The following is an 18,029-nucleotide window of genomic DNA, read 5'->3' on the forward strand; positions in this document are numbered from 1 at the left end:
TTTATAATTTTTATTTTTCTTAGAAATTAGGCTCTCTCTTGGGATTCTTCTAATTTGGTGAAAGTTAAATGTTACTGTATAGCATCAAAATGTAGTTGATGCTGTGGAAATTTTTTTGCCAAAGTGAATATGCTTTGTTATTGCTTTCAACTGTTAATATCCAGGGAATTTATTTACATTAAGTGCAGCCCAGAACAATTTTGCACCACCTGTGTGGAGGGTAATGTACTTCGCCCCCAAAATATACTGTCCTCTCATATTGAGAAGTCAGGAGGTTTCTTTTGCTTTAAATGCATTCAATCTTCTTATTTAAGATGGTTTAAGGGTGATTCTGTAGAACTGCTTCTGGGTACTGGTGTTTATTTTAACAATGAAAACAATGGCAACCTATTAGCCTGCTTGCATCTGGTGCCCTTAGCTTCTCTAAATTAGAGAAATGTGTACAATTCTAGCTGAGGATGTTGCTGGGTTTTGGACTCCCTTTGAATCATTTTATGTTTTATCTATTAGATGTGTGTCATTTCCTGCACCTGGCCTCTCCCCACCCCAAATACCTCTTTCAGGAGCCTTGATCTTCCATTCTACATTGTAACTGAATTGAAAGTGTGTATTTCCAGTGTCCTTGGGTTTCTCCACTATGATGCATACCATGGGCGGGGAATTTTATTTTGGGCACCACCTGATTTTGACTGGCTGGCACTTTAGCTTCCGGTGAGGGGCTGCTAGCTCTCGTTCCTCTAACCTTCCCTTATTTCCTGGGGGGTCAGCTCATAGTTCAGCTGGCCTACCTACCTATCAGGACAGAGGGTTAGACCCAATGGGGTAGTTTTGTATTTTGGATTAGGGGAGTGCTATGGACCAAATTGTGCCACTCCAAATTCATACGTTTCAAGCCCCAATGTGACTATATCTGGAGGTAGGTTCTAAAAGGAGGTACTTAAGGTTAAAGAAGACCAAAAGGGTGAATCCTGATCAGATCCAATAGGATCAGAGTACTTATAAGAAGAGACACCAGGGCACTCTCTCTCTCCCCCCTCTCCCCTTTCTTCCCTCTTTGTTTACCAAGCCACCCCAACTGTATTAGGACACAGCAAGACGGTGGCCATCTGCCAGCCAGCCAGGAAGTGGGTTCTCACCAGGAACCTCACCAGCTGGCACCTTTATCTTAGGCTTCCCATCCTCCAGAACTGTGGAAAAATAAGTTTCTGTTGTTTAAGCCCCCCTTCTATGGTATTCTGTTATGGCGGACCAAGCCGACTAAGGCATGGGGAGAGAGAAGAACTCTATTATTTCTAGACTTAGAACTTAATCGTTTGTTGTGGTCTGTCTTATGCTTCCTGAACATGACATGACTGTTTTGTGATATAAACTTCTGATATTATCCTCTATAACCATTTAATTTAATCTATCATCTTTGTACGGAATTGTATAAATAGGTATTCAATAAGAGAACAGTCTGTTTACTGTGGATAGAGGCGTGTGCAGTACAGAAAGTAATCATTTAGCAGAATTGCGGCAGTAAGGTTACTTCGAGAATCCATGGGGCATCTATAAATCCTTCCCACCTGTTCAGCACCTAGAGAAATCCTCTCTGCATAGAGAGAGACCTGTTTATCATCTTGGAGTAGAGTTTTATAATCTCCAGTTGAGAGATTGCAGGTTTTCATACAATTGTCAAAAGGCAAGAAATGAGCCGGAAACAGAACTGTGAATCCTAAAGCTTAAGTTGTGAAAAGTTGTATAAAAAGAGACTGAGGATTCTGTATGATTACATGTCAGGCCTACTCTGAAAATTACATTGAAATTTTCCTGAAGGAATTACTGTGTTTTTTTTAGGCTATATATGCGAAAGAAATGATCAACATCTTTTCCTTTCCTTAGAGATGTGTTTTCTTTTAAAAGCTCTAAGAAAAACAGAATGACATTTTGGTGCTATCATATTGATCCTGGGTGACCTTGTCTTTCGCTGTGTACCGAAGTCCGAAGGGCCGGGCACTGCGTAGCTGCACCAGTGGCTGGAATGGTAGCGGCAACAGCCGAGAGGGGAGGAAACAGGTCCACTGGCTGGATTTTGTCAGCAGGACGTCAGGCAGCTGGGTGGCCGAGACAGCGATGCTGTCTTATCATGGAGGCGCAGGGGAGCCAGTCACGTATCCCCTTTTGCTTTGCCTTTGCTGGCAGAAACTGCCTTGTTTCTCTGTTTCTGGTATTATTATGCCCTCCTCTGCTTCCTATTTCTTCTTTAATTTTAATTGTATATTTATTTTTGTTACGAATGGCCTCGCATTCTTTCAGGGGACGTCAATAAATTTAACACTTGCTAGCATTTGTTGACAGCTCGCTTGCTGCTGTGTGTTGAGGTCTGCTACGCTCCTCTGGGACAGAGAACGTTCCACAGATGAGGAGATGCCGCCTTAGGCGGGATGCATAGCTTGCCAAGGCCCCAAGTTCCTGCAAGCGGCAGAGCCAGGGCTACATCTGGGCTCATCTGTCAACTGAAGTTGACGGCACAGTGATGTCAGTGGCAGAGGGTTGCTACCTGGGACTTCCTCAGATATGATTACCTCCTAAGGTATTCATGAAAATATGCAACTCCAAAAAAGAGATCAACAACCCCATTTCTTTGGAAACAGGTCACCTTGCTAGAATCTGTCAACTGTGCGGAACCATGGTTGCTTCAGCATACCGAGTTGCTGTTACACAGCCACTCCTTTGTGGTGGTTATTTCAAAGAAAAGGTTCAAATTAATGAGGCAAATCAGATTCCTTGACCCATGTTTTATCAGTGCTGATTTCCAACCTGCGTTAAGACAATCTTCTAGCATCTGCGCTAGTGTTACTTCATGGACCGCGTCTCTTACGGAAAGCCCCGTGCATGCTCCATTCTAATGGATCCTCCAACACTATAAAACACAAGCTCAGCTTTGCCCCAATCCACTCTCAGTGTCCAGCTGATCATTTACTGAAGGCTTTTGAATGTGCTTAATGCTAGGAAGGCAGGCAGACAATACTCTCCCTTTCTTTGGAGCACGTGCCTTTGTGGCACAATTCTTACTTTGACAAATTACAATCATGGTCTTGCCAGATGGAATATGGACTCCCCAAGGAAACGGGAGGACTGCTAAGGACTCTGCAAAGGCAGCAAAACTTGTTCCACTTGGAACCGAGGTGATAGTCAGAAGTCAAATAGAGGTTGTACCAACAACCATTTCCACTTATAAAGCCCCCTTTACAAAGGAGTCCCAAGGCACAGTGCATTTAGACTTTTTAAAATGTCAGTGGTTAAGGACAACAGAGAGCAGCAGCAAACATAACCTTTAGTGTAGCCCTGAATCCTGACTAAGAGGTGGCGTGCTTTTCACAGGAAGCGCTTTATACTCTCTGCATTGTCTGGAACCCAGCGTTGTTCCCAATGTGAAACTTCTGTTGGATGCCAAAGGAGTTTCTTGATGCTGTATGATAGCAGGATCTGATCCTAGCTCAGCTAGCACTTGTAAGCTTTTTGCTATCATACAGCAAATAAAAATGCTACAAGGCACCTCTGTTTTGTAGAGCCTAAGAATTGGGGCTGATCACTCTTCTTTCAAAATAAGATACAGCCTAGTTATTCTATATTCACACTGTAGCAATCTTTCTAAAATTTGAGCATGCTTTTCTATTTTGATTCTATGCCAAACACGTTGTTCTTTTTTATTCCAAGCTGATGATACTGGCAATTAGCAATGCCCAGGTGGGTGTCAAGGGACTTGTCTGCACTGCTTATGTGAAAAACTTTGTCTTTCTTTTTCAGGCACAGTAGTACAGAGTGTGGGAGATCTGTGTAGTTATGATTCTCAAATTTCAGACTCACAACTACTTAATGGTTTCCTTAAGGAAACCTGCCATTTTCTAAACACTGCATCCCATAAAATTTGGCAGTGTATTGAATGAAATTTATATTTTTATATGACATTTTTATTCATTTGGCTACTTCTCCTAAGTCACTGTAAAATACAAAATATTTCCCATGTATACTTTTCCAGTCTCCCAGAGATTGAGATAAGAGAATAGTTGACAAGTTAAGCAGCAGTCAGAAGGCCATTCTAAGGAAGTCATTCATTGCTTCATGTTATCAATTCGTTCCCAAATATCACTACCCCCTTTTTTGTGGTGTTGATAAAATGAATGAAGGACTCAAAGATCATTTTGGGTTGATTTTTATTCTCTGCTTTCACATTTTATCTTAAAGGATTTTTTTTTTCTGAGTTATCATTATGTTTCATTTTTGAGTCTTCAGAATTATGCAAGTGCATTGACATTATCTCTAAACATAAATCAGAACTAATTGACAATAGTTTCTAAATGACTCCAAATCAATCATGAATCTGACTCTTGAAACATGAACATTCTTCTAATGGATTATAGATCTTCAAATTTTATCTTAAAATACATACAATTTAGCGATGGGAAAGGTATGCTAAAATTATCCATCTCAAGTCCTGATATACCACCTGTGATCTTTGTGGCTGAGGAGCTACAATCTTGGAAATTCGTATTTTCTCTCTTTCCCTCAGTTAGATGGGGACTCTGCTTCAGGTGCAAGTTGGCCGGGGGTTGCCATACTGTAAGTCTGGTTTGGGTAAGCTTGACCTAGGAGGTCAGGTGGAAAAAAACTTGGCTACCTGGTATATGTTCTCATAGGAGGGGCAGAGGCCAAATAGGGAACCTCTCTCTAAATAATGACATCCTGAGCCTCTGCTTGTGTCCTGTCCCTGACTTCTTATTTGCCAAAGCGAGTCAAATGGCCAAGACCAGCATCATGGAGCGGGAAAGTATACACTGTCCCCTGTGAGACCACAGCAAATGTGTGCATGTATTTACTAGTACCGGGGAGTAACAACTGTGACCATGGATCCATTTCTGCTTAAACTAGCTACCATGGATTATGTTATCTACACGTAATATCAGAAGCCGCGGCGAGGGACTAGTGTTATTATCATCATTCTTACAAAGGGGAGACGCTGGGATAGAGAGAGGATTAGTAACTTGCTGAACACCACATAGCTCATACATGTAGGTTGGCTCCAGCGTCCCAGCTAAACTCCTGTGTGGATATGACAGCTTGCTGTACCCATTTATGTCATGGGTGCTATACAAAAGCAGAAGATGAATAATAATAGTAACTAATAATGATACTTCTGTAAAGTCCATCTTCACCAAAACTAGGAGATAGAATATTGTTACATTATACCATGTTATGCTATATTTCACTAAATGCACAAAAGTTATCAAAAGTAAACAAAATTAGTACCAAAATCACAAGAGTGAAGTGCTTCTGAAATCAAGTTGGAGGAAGTAAAATGTGAGTTGATCCAATGGTGGCAGATCTCAAAAAAAAACCCCACGTAACAATGAGGGAACATTTATTTCCTGTAAGTGAGAGGAAGTATCACTCTGAAATAATATGCCAATATCATTTGCATGTGACAAAAGCGGCGCAAGCTGGAACAAATCACAAGGAGGTGGAGTGGGGAGAAAGTTCAGCTACGACGAGATGGCGGGTCTGAGCAAATGCTGGCATAACGCAGCGCCTGGACTTAGAAACAGGAGCTGTGCTGGCGCCGATTCACAGACACCGCAGTGGCGCAGGTGCGAGGGATGGCGCTCTTACCCTGAGAGACCCTCCCGAGGAGATGCTGCCGTGGGCCGGTTCGAAACACCGATATTTTACCATAAAAAAAACACATTAAGGGACCGAAAAAAAACCCTCCACAAAACACTACAAAGCAGAAATACAATAACTCAAAACTCAAAGAGGAGATGGTGAGAACGTAGGGAGAGGTGAAACGTGATTTGGCAGAACTTAGGGGAAAAAACCCAAAAGAATAGAAGTAACCAGTAGAGATGCAGATATGAAACAGTAAGGAACCCAAAGGAAAGCATACACTGTAGTAACTACAGACAGAGGCTGAAAGGGTAGATCAAGAATAATGGTCAAAATATAAAAGTCATAAAAGATTGGAGAAAATATTCTAAATATAAGGCAAAGGAAGTCAACATACTACATAAATGGAGTCTGTAAAAGAAATTCAAGAACAATGGAGTGGATAAAATATTACAAATGTAATTCAGAAAAGATTTTCAAAAATGAAAGTGTGTTTATATATTTAAAGACATATCCCATGCCAAGGGAAAGAACACGAGAATAGCCCATGCTGAGATATAACTTAACAAAGTTATTGGTCTTTAAAGAAGAAAGAAACCTTTCTACAACCAGAGTGTGTAGGGGGACCACACAAAATACCAAAATTTATAAGAAATTCTGCATTTATTCTTCCATGTTTAAACTTCGGTCGCCTTCAAAGCATTCTCCATCTGATGCAATAAACCTATTGAGACCTTTTTCCACTGCTCAAACCAGTTTTCGAATAGGTAGATTTTGATGCCTTTTAGTGCTTCTGCCGTTTTTTTTTTGTTTCACCTATTCCACATAGGCAAAAAATTTCCTCTTGAGATCTTTTTTATCCAGGTAAACAAAAAAAAGTTGCTCAGGGCAAGATCAGGTGATTAGGGAGGGGCGGGTGGGGCATGGGGGTCATGCCGGTTTTGGTCCAAAACTGCTGAACACTCAACGCAGTGTGGGCAGGTGTGCTCCTAAGTCTCCCATCATGAAATGGGCAAACGTGTTGAAAGAATGTTCAGAAACAAATTCACTGAAGCCAAACACAGCCTCTCACGACATCAGCTGTACACTGATACAGATGGGTTCCTAGAACTCTCACCTAGTGGAGGAATCCTATGCTACAAGGGGCCCACCCTCCAAAAGGTAATTCTGGTTTTTGGAGGGGTCTCCCTTCACATACGGGGGAAGTATCTTTCTAGCTTCAGCTCACCCCTCCCCACAGGAACATTCAGTCTTAGATTTGAGTAGCAACACAAAATCATAAAAATGTATTTTATACTCTCAGTAATGAAATAATATAGATGAGAAAGAACGATAGATTAGTCTATAAATAGACACCAAATACATATGAAATGTAGGAAATAAGGCAAAATGTTATCAGCTAAGTTCTTCCGCAGAAGATGTTGTGGTCATGTGGGGAAAAAAATAAAACTGAATCCATACTTAACATTTTCCACTAGGATAAATTTTAAATAAATAATTAAATGTGAAAAATAAAGCTATGAACATTCTAGGAGAAAACATAGAATAATAGCTTGAAAATGGAGTGAGAAAATCTTTCTAACCGTAACTCAAAGTTGAGAGGCTATAACAAAAAAGATTGATAAACTTGCATAAAAATAAAAGATGTGTATGGTTAAAAAAGAATACAAGTACAGTAAAAAGACAAATGGCCAACAGGGAAAATATATTTTTAACTTATATAACAGGCAGAAAGCATATATAAAAAACTCTCATAAATCAATAGAAAAAAAGGAATATATTAGCAGCAGTTTACAAAAAACACCTTATCAACATATGACAAGATGTCAGTCTCAACCTTAATAAGGAAATACAACTCAAACTACACTTATATTTCTTTCCCTGTTATAGTAATCCAAATCTCTAAGTTTGATAATATATTCTACAACTGAGACTGTAAGGAATCAGACATTCATTGCGGGTGAGAGTGTAAATTTGTACTACTGCAGAAAACACTCATACCATATTAAAAATATTTACAGTTCTACCCTTATTTTCCCTTCTTTAGACCTCATTTCTGAGCATTTTTTGATTTCATCATAATAAATGTTCAATTTTTGTCAACATTTTTTCAGCCTCTATTAATGCCTTACCCCTATAGTTAGTTAGCAAATAAATTTATCGAGATTGCCTGATTAAACCGTTCTTTTTGTATCAATCAGGATAGAGTCAGGAAAATGGATTTCATACCTGCTAGTTCCGAAGTGAGACTTTTAAGTGGGGAACTAGTTACAGAAGCGTTGGAAGAGTCAGAAGGGATGGGTGGGATGAAAGCAGGTCGGAGAAGGGCAGGAATGCCTCTGAGAGCCAGTAGGCAAATGACCTGTATACCACGTCCTGAGACAAATCATACGGGCTATGACATAATATTCTTTAAGTGCTTTGGCTTTATACTTGTGCCTGTGTGAGTGTGATTGCTAACTCTGCTGAATTTTGGTAATAGGGTTATATTCTAAAGGGTCTTTAAAATGAAAGTTGAAAATACTGCACATGTTTCTATGGTCTGGAATGTGGGAATTATCTTTCTTTGGACCCATTTTCTATTTTAGTAATTATTTTTAGAAAGATTGTATTGAATTGTATTTTCAAAAAAAAAAATCTGCCCCAAGTCTTTGGTTGTATCTTCTTTCTCACTCCCATCATGGTTTTTCTTCTTCTTTCTCCTTCTCCTCCTCCTTCCACTCCTCTTTCACCTTCCTTTCTCCAATCTCTCCCCCTCCTCCTCTCTCTCCTCCTCCTCTCCCCTCTCCTCCTCATCCTCTTCCTCCTCCTTCTCCTCCTTACTCTGTTAAACTCAGGTCTTTATCCTTTTTATCTTGTATATATTTACCAGTATTTGGCTTATCATGTTATGCTTTTAAGTTTTAAAATATAAGTTTTAGTTTGTTGGTAAAGTCTGCTGTTCTTTGCCTTTCTAAGTAATTCTTTTCTGCTTTTACAGTCACTTGATTCCTTCAAATTTAAGTTATTGTTCATTTTCTTCTCTCTGGGATTGAAGGTTTATTTCATTGATTGTCAGTCAATTTAAGTCAGTGCAGTACGCATTAAGACTTCAGTTTGAAATTTAAGACTTTCATTGTCATTTATTTCTAAATAATTAATTTTGCTATCCTCTTTTTAGTATGTGAATTCTTAAACTTTTAAACTAAAAACTATTATTATTGTACAGCCTTACAGCGCAGATTATGTACTAAGAATTCCAGAATTTTCTCATATTTTCCTAATTTTATTTTTATCTTTTTAAAGAAATGAAACAGATAAAGACAAAACTCACTTGTTATTCTCACCTTTCTCTTGCTCAAGAGGGTAAATGTGTGTTATTTTACATATTTTTAATAATTTTATGTATCTGTAATCAATATATATTATTGTTTTATTTTAAATTTCTAAAATATTATCATATAAACTAAGCATCATTATTCATAGTTTTTCTCTTAATATAAAACATTTTAGGTTTCTGATATGTTTATATTCATGGAACTAGTTTGTTCATTTAAACTGTCATATACTACTACTCAACTGGAAGAATAAACATTAAGTTTTTTTACTATAAGACAGGTTGTTTCTAAATTTGTTTTCATAAATTGTATAACAATGAATATCCTTTTGTATGTTTTATTATGAATATACACAGCCATTCTCTAAGATCATTATTTAGAAATGAAATTGCTTGATAATAGGATACTTCTAAATTAAACTGTACTCAATATTGCTAAATTTTCTTCAAAAACATTTTATTGATTTATACTTCCACCACCAATTCCCATTGTCTTACACTGTTTCCACCCAAATTAAATTTCTTGCTTTTGGATTGCTAAAAATTTCTCTCTGTGAGTTCTTTGTATTTTTCTTACTGCTTTGTAAGTGTTCTTTTATGTTTTATATTCAAATGCTTTATTTACTAGTTATATTGGTTACACAATCTTTTCTCATAAATGACTTTCTTTTTCTTTGATATCTTTCATAAATCCAAGAAAGTTCAAATTCAATTTTAATTTTAATGAAGCCCTATTTAATAATATTCTATTCATTATATTTGCTTTTATGTCTTATTTAAGAAATCATTTTTTACTGTAATACCATAAAGTTATGTACTGTCTTATGTTTTTCCTTTATACTAGAAGTATTTATTTCAAGTGGTGCTTATTAAAAATATAATGCATTCTCAGGTCTTAATCCTTTTGAGGTAAATTTCAATATGTGGTGTGAGGCAGAGATCAAATTTTGTTGTTTTCTGGGTGAACAATCAGTTGCCTCATTGACATACTGAATAATTAGTGCTTTCTCCACTAATCTATAATGCCACATTTGAAAGATCTCATTTGCATGTGGATTGGTTTCCAGGCTGTGTTTTCTGTAACAGTGGAATATTTGTCTATGCTTGTATTAATTTTTCCATTTTAATTGCTGTAGCTTTATTGTAGGCCTTGATTATAATATAGAAAATCCTCCATTTATGTTCTTGGAAACAATCCTGGATATTCTAAGAATTTTGTCCTTTCATAGGGATTTTGAAATCAGTTTATCAATTTTATGAAAAATATTTTTAGAGTTTTGAGGGAAATGCATTACATTTATGGATGTATGTTGGGAGAATTTTACAATATTGATTCTTCCTACTTTTTTTTTTTTTACTTATGTTTCCTATTGCAACTTCCTGGAAAGTTTCATAACTTCCATTATGAGGGTCTTGTTTGTCTTTTGTTATATTTATTTCTAAGTATTTTGTTGTTGTGCATGTCAGTTTTTAGGAAATTACGGTGTTGAACTATCAGCTAAGGGAAAGAGGAGAGTCAAGCATGTCAGTGCAGGAGACATGCAGAGTGACAAGACATGAAACCTTTTCACGTAAGGTGGCTACAGAGCTATTACAGTGTCTAAATCAGGGAGGATGATGAGACACGCTTGCCAGCATGTATTTGACTCTGGACTACCAGCACCTAATTAGAGAGTGGAGATAGCTCACACGTAGCTAGAAAGGTTGGTACTTGTCACCTCATCTGAAGCTTGCTGGCTTGGGTATTTAAAGCAATAGCTAAAAGGTGGAACACAGTGGCCAACCCGTGACTGAGGAGTAACATTCTAAATACAAGAGCAATGGCTCTCATTTTCTGAGGTGCTTAGAGATTGACTGTTACGTGTACCATACACATGACCTTGGACTTCAAATCTCAAAACCAAGCTTCATAATAAAGGACTAAGCTCCTACAGAAAGTAAGGTCGCTTAGCAGGAGGATTTGGGGAAGAAGAGGCAGAATTTCAATGTTTTTGACGTAGCATAGTTCATTGTCATTCAGATGTGTAGGAAATACCTGAGTTTCTGTGCTTCAAAAAAATTTTACAAATTTGCTTTCATGCTCCTTTCTTGCAATTTAAAGTAAAATCCCTATATTTTGCACTGTTGCCTCAGACTTTAGAGATATACTTTTTGATGCAAAGTTATTCCACTATAGCATACCCACAAAATTATGACCCGAAAAGTGTGTTCAAGTAACTGCAACACGACTGACTATGAAATGAAGGAAATTCTGATACCCAACAACCTAAGCTTGTTCACACACAAACACACACACCTTCTCCCACACATTCACTTAAGCTTTTCTTTTTAAAAATATTCTGACAGAGGTTTTAACATTCCATTATAGGGTCCTTTAGAAACTCACTGTATGAACATTTACGACATATATTTTCCAGTTAACCTAGTACTCCCTTTAGACTACCAGTTCCTGGATGGCCAAAAGTCCATCTGTCCTGTTGTATGTAGACCCATATCCTACATCATATAGTATATTGCATGAAATTGGTTCTTAGTGCCACTTGATACTCCAAGTCCATAATCAGTAGAGAAAGTTATATTGTATTCTAACCTAGGTCAAACACAAACATTTAACAGAAAGCGAAATTTCAAAGAACTGCAATTTCCTCCCTTAGAGGTGGTTGACATAATTTTAACTTTCTTTCCTTTTAGTAAATGATACTATAAAGTTTGTGATAGAGATTTCTTTTTTTCTCCAAAGAAGTGCTTTGGGATGTATATAGCTCAAACAAGACCCAATGACTGAGAAAGTGAACATCAAAGTCTAGAACAGGCAATGGGTTGAAGAGTATAGTTTCAGAAACAATACAATGTATAAGCAATTGTGCTCAGTTGAGAAGGCAAAGAAAGAGAATGAAACAGTCAGGTGTGTGAAAACAACAGCAAACAGACGTCAGAAAATGCTCTGAAAGAAGATGACTATTTTTATTCAAATGTCAATAGGTGCTCTTGATTTTTAAATGTCATTTCTTTAAATTTTACATATAGTAAAACTCATTCCTTGTGGTATGGCTCTCCTAAATTTCAATATCCATCAATGGCATTTGTAGATCACTGCAGTTCATTGTTTAAATAAAGTCAGCAGTGAACCCACCCTGCAACCTTCATAAAATGTCATGGGATTTTCTGGCCCCAACACATAAAAGACCAGAGCATTCATTGAAAAGAGGACAATAGTGATCTTGTTAACATTCTAGAGATCTCCAAGGGCATAGTAAGATTGTCTTGCCCCAGAGACTGTTCCTATTGTCCCAGCCACAGCAATTTATATGCCAGTAGTGGGAAAACTCTGCACCAGGCTTCCTTTGGATCATTGTTTTGATGACTTACACTTTAAGGCTTGCTGGGACTACTTGTCACTAAGATTTGTATCACTGAGATAAATATTAGAAGGTTAACATTCTCTACATTTTGGATTAACTCTCCTATCATGAAAAAATATCCTTCTGATCTGGAGAAGGGCTATCTCCAAAGGCCTTTGGAGAGGATTTTTGTAATGATATTAGATGGGAATGTTGTGACATGTCATTATTTTTTATATAACCCTGCACAGTCATAAGCAAAAATATTGTGATGGTCTCATCAAAAATTCCACAGTTAAACCATTTCCAGATAAATAATGGAACAGATGACAAACTCCCTTTTCAGCCATGAGAATATGATCTTCTTAGAGAAAGAATTAAATGACTTTGGGAGGTATAGGGGAAAATTGTGCCCATTTATGCTCAGAATAAGCCTCTTAGCCACCATATAATGTACAGTGGAAAGGAGGGGAAAAAATCCCATTGGTAATTACCCATTTTGCCTTGGATAACTTGAAATGGTGTACATATTGGTATTTTACTCCTTTTCTAATGTCACAAATAAAGTGGAGTAGGGGTGGGACTTCTTACAGCAATTAATACAGAAATTGACTTTTCAGTAGAAGGTTGGTAAGGATGCCACTCTTTTACCTATGTAGCACTGAAAACACTGTGTTTGGGTTAATATATATTCAATAATTTTGACAACATCACTATTCGGCTTAGAGATATTTTAAGTGCTGCCCTGGGGATTTTTTGAAGAACTTGATTTTTTTCTTTTTATTTTCCAAATATTTTTTGTTTTAATTTGACTTATTAATATGTAGAATGGGATATCCTCTTCCACCCTGATGACCCAATCTCAGCTGGGATCACCCAAAATGATGTGGCCTGTCCCACGCTGTCTATACTTTGCAGGGATAAGAAGAATCACTCGTGGCAGTATCTATAGAACATTTTTATTTGCATGGCAAGAAGCTGATTTTTCCTGTATTGGGAAAAAGAGACATGCAGTCTGTATTCACCAGCTGTTAAACATATAGATTAGAATTAGACCTGAGTGGAGATTCTTGTGCAAGCCAACGTTTTTCATACAGCTCTAATGAGCCCCGACCGTATTGGTAAGCCTTGACCTCTAACACTCTCAAGTTTGCCCTGGTGTAGGAGACATCCAAGAAATTGTGAATTCAGGTTAACTCTCCTATAAACACAAGCGGACAATAGGAGCAACCTCCGCTAAATCTAGGAAAGCTACTAGAAAATTCTGTGGATGTAAGCATTGTCTTGTGTCAGATGGTGTGTTAGAGATGTTTCTGAGAATGCGTTTAATCAATCAATCTTTCATTCCCTCTTATATGAATATGAATGTAGCCCAAGCTATATGTGTGAATGAGATTTTGATCACAAACTGTCTTGGGGGGCAACAGAGCCATGTTATTCTTTCTATGCAGCGATACATGGTAAATGTTCTGCCAAAATGATTGGATACATGCTTAATTGTTCATAAATACCCACTTAGCACAGACTAGTAGTTTTCAAGGAAGAATCTATTGTCCATTGAAAACTGGACTTAGGTCAGACATCACTGAATATAGCCAGAAGACTATTTTTCTATAACCAAGACAAAACATAATGTAGTCTCATACTATTAATAAATGATCGACAATAAATCTATTTATAATTCTGCATCTTTAGAAATTTTATCTTCATTAACATGAAAACATCTGTTATTGACTGACAGGGCGGTCTACATTTTTACTTCAGTCCTTTATATCTCTCAGACAGAATGCTATTGACATCATCAGATAGATCGCTAGTTCCGTGAGGCTAGTTTTTATCCAGTGCGTATAGACTGCCTGCCATATCACCGAAGGTCTGATGAATGGATGAGTAACTTAACAATTCTCAAATTCCTGGCAAAGATTCCCAGATTTCAAACTAAGCCTACTTTTGCTGGTAAATGAACATTTGATGAGAATAGGGGGAACTGTCCAATGTGACTGGTTCAGAGCCATTGAAAGTAAACAAAACCAAGTGACTTCCAAGCCATGGGGGGCTTCCTTGTCTTGTCTAATGCTTTTGTTTTTGAACTGAACATTTGAGATTAGGACAGGAACGTGGCAAATAAGTGTGAGATTCTGGTTCTAGGCAACAATCATTATTTCTCTTTTCTTGTTCAAAGAAAGATATCACTAATCAATTATTTCAAAATCTAGTTTTGACTTACGAGTCATGCTCAAGGGCTTGTGAATCTGGACTCCACAAGAATATGGTGACCTCACAACTATGGCAGTAAATGCACAGGAGGGTGAAGCCATATTTGATTTGGCTTTAATGTAGAAACTTAGAAAGGTGACAGTCTAAAGAGGGTGGCTACCTATTCATATGTTAACAGAGGTCAGCAAAAACCCTGACCCTATTTGAACCTCTCACAGAGTCCTAACTTAAAACTTGAATACAACTTTCAATTTCTTCCTGTTTGTCCAATCCAATTCGCAGATTAGCTAGCAAACCACAGTCTGAAAATGTAAAAATTATTGGGCTTTTATAAAGATTTTTACATGAAGTATAGAGCATCCCTAAAGACATCTGAACATTTTAAATGCTACCTCTGTTATTTTTAAAAACTGAAAGGGTGGAGACAGCAAGATCCAAATTTTCAAGTTAGTACTAAACCATTGTGAATTTAGGGCTAAGAAGGAAGGGTGTGAATAATGACAAACATTATGTGGTTGGAAGTGACTGACGACTGGTCCGCTGAAGAATGTTGAGGCAGAAAGTCAAGGATGAGGTGGTGAAAAATAAAATATTTGTTCTTCCAAACATAGTTTCCTTTACTTTGCTCTGATCCTTGCCACTCATGTTTTAGGTTATAAAGTAATAATTAAGCTGCTAGAAGATGGATATATGGCTAAAAGTAATTTCTACAAATGGCGGTATGGCACTGACCTAAGAAGCCCAGCCTGGGGGTCTGCCGATTTGGTTCATGCTCTGATCCAGGTGTGTCTTAGCTGTCCAGCCTTTGACACATTATTTCAACGCCCTACACTTCGGCTTCCTCATGTTAGTAAGTACTTTCAGGGCCGTGTTGAGGATTAAATAATAAGAAAGGCCCTTTGTAAGGTACTATCCAAATGTACATCATGAAGACACTCAAACATCAGTTATTGCCATAATTAAATAACTTTATAATTGAAAACTTTTATGTACAATATTCTTTACATTTGTGTAATACCTGTCATTTGGGATCATAAACTCCATATATACCTTAATAGCATATGTGTTATACATAATATATTTAAAACTGATTTTAAAATATATTTTGTTACACTGACTACATTTCTTTAATTTAAAAGGTGTCATTATATTTCATATTTAAGGGCACAAATGTTTTTACATTAGTTTAATAGTTGTGCATTTAATGTGTTCAGATGATTTTAAATCCAAATTCACAAAGAACAAGCTTTCACTGTACACAAAGGGACAAAGAAAAACTAGCATGATAGATGTAATTACTTTTTTCTTTTTTTTGGACACAGTTAACTATTTTATTAAATTTCTTTATATGCCAAAAGTGATTGCATACACATACTATTCAGAGCAAATCTGTTTCATTAGCTCTTTTCAATTTTTAAATTTAAATTTATTTCAGTTACAGTTAACATTCGACATTATTTTGTATTAGTTTCAGATGGACAGCAGAGCGATGAGACCGTTGTATATTTTACAGTGCCCCCCGCTGTATTTCCAGTGCCCACGTAGCATCACACGTAATTATGAAATATTATTGGTCTGGAAACCGGTCTACATTCTCAGCTGTTAGCCAGAAGGGAAATGTGAGTGGATTATAACCTAAGATATAGTATCGTGTGGACAAAAATTTCTCTGTTTCAGGCCTAATCCAGTCCTTCGTGGGTCCAGATTTGCCCAGGTACTGGCCGCAGGCTGGGAAGCCTCCTGAGGGAGCACCGTGCGTGGAGAGGGCTGCACGCCACGCGCGAGGGCAGCACGCGCGGATCCTGGGTGCTCCCAGCTGGGGGCAGTGGTCCTCAGCTGTAGAGAACGACGACAAAGCACGCCCGTCAGAGCAGAGCGATGGTCCCACCAACCAAGGGCTGAGAGCGGGCGAGGAGGACGAGGGGAAGCCAGACACGCGCTTCGGTCTCTCCCGGGCTCTCCTGCAGCTCCCCCTTTCCCTGAAAGTCTCTCTTCTGCCCCCGGTTTGCTCACATCATGTCATGCATCCTCTAAAAATCAACTCAAATTCTGCCCTCGCTGTTCCTCCTCTGGGTTTTCACTGAGCCCTATAATTCTTTGTTCATCTTGTATGGTAATATTACGTGTTTATACAGAATTTTATAGCTTATCAAGTTCGTCCATGTGCTCCATCTTCATGGACGGTCAAAACTGACCTGTAAGGTAGGTATGGTCCTTGTGCGGTAAAAGAGAAATGTGTCAGGGAGGGGACCGCTTGGTAACAAAGGGGACAGAGCAGGAACTCAGCCTTCTGCCCACCTGGGATCATCCTCAGTCTCAGCGGCTGCCTTCGCTCTCCGAGGGCACCATTTACTCGAATCAATCCGAAGACCAAGGGTGTGTCTAAATCCCTCTCCTCCCTGCCCCGCCCCCTGTGCTTTCTCCGGCGTATCCTGCTGGACCTCCACTCAGATCCCTGTTTCCAAGGGCTCCCTGAGAATGTTCTTCTTCTTTCTCCGAGGAGAGAAGGCGAGGGTCGGGAACTTTAACTCCCTTGGGGATGAGTGACTGACAGCACCTTGCATCTGATTGGAACAATTCTTTACACTCCGGAAACCCTAGAAAGTGTCAGGTAGCATTTATTCACCCTGCTCTGCCTCTCCCTGCGACACGCACTTGCTCGCGTCTTTCAGGACCTATCCCCCCTCCTCTCCCCGTTTTCTTTTTTCTTTTATTATTCTGGGAGCATTTCCTTAATAAGTCATTTGCACACCCGTTCTCCTCTGAGAAACCTGACCCAGACCAGAAACTTCTGACCCCAATTCTTTTCCACCTCCAGAGCCTAGCACAATGCATTCAACACAGTCGATCAATAAATGTTCATTGGATGAAAATTGGCTGTGGACCAACCTTGGGGTGGATAACCAGTATACTGATGTCTATGTGCATTTACTTGTGTAACAGACATCGCTATGGGGCCGCCTCCCACTTATTTATTATTCTCTTGCATTCGTAAACATAAGCAGGACTCCTTTTTCCTCAGTTGCAAGAGAGTGATTCTGTTTTTAACCTAATGGTATTTGGTACCTGGGAGTTGTGTTTTTCCCCCCTATAATATAAATTGTGAAAATGCTAGGTTTCTAAGAGCCACCAGGACTGATTAGCACATTTAATAAATATATGGTTTTTACAATTAATATAAAAAATAGTGCATATAATATTTTTTAACTTTAAGTAGCAGCCTCCTATGGCTGTCAAAATAGAACACTTAGCATTTTCGAGGGGAAAAAAGTTTGTTTTAGTTATTAATTACAAAAATACAGACTTCTGATTGAAGAATTAATTGAAAATTAAGTAACCTAGATTTAGGTGGTAATTTAAGTATAATTTATATGTAAAAGGAACTCTTTAATAATTATTTACTTTTTCCAAGAAACCTCATTCCATGTTTTAATAAAAACACATGCATGTATACACACAGGCATGCACATATACAATGGAGAATGTGCAAAGAAAGCATATTCTTTTCTAGG

Source organism: Pteronotus mesoamericanus, unplaced genomic scaffold (assembly GCF_021234165.1).
Source record: "Pteronotus mesoamericanus isolate MK-2021 breed Mesoamerican mustached bat unplaced genomic scaffold, CSHL_Meso_final contig_20, whole genome shotgun sequence".
NCBI lineage: Eukaryota > Metazoa > Chordata > Mammalia > Chiroptera > Mormoopidae > Pteronotus > Pteronotus mesoamericanus.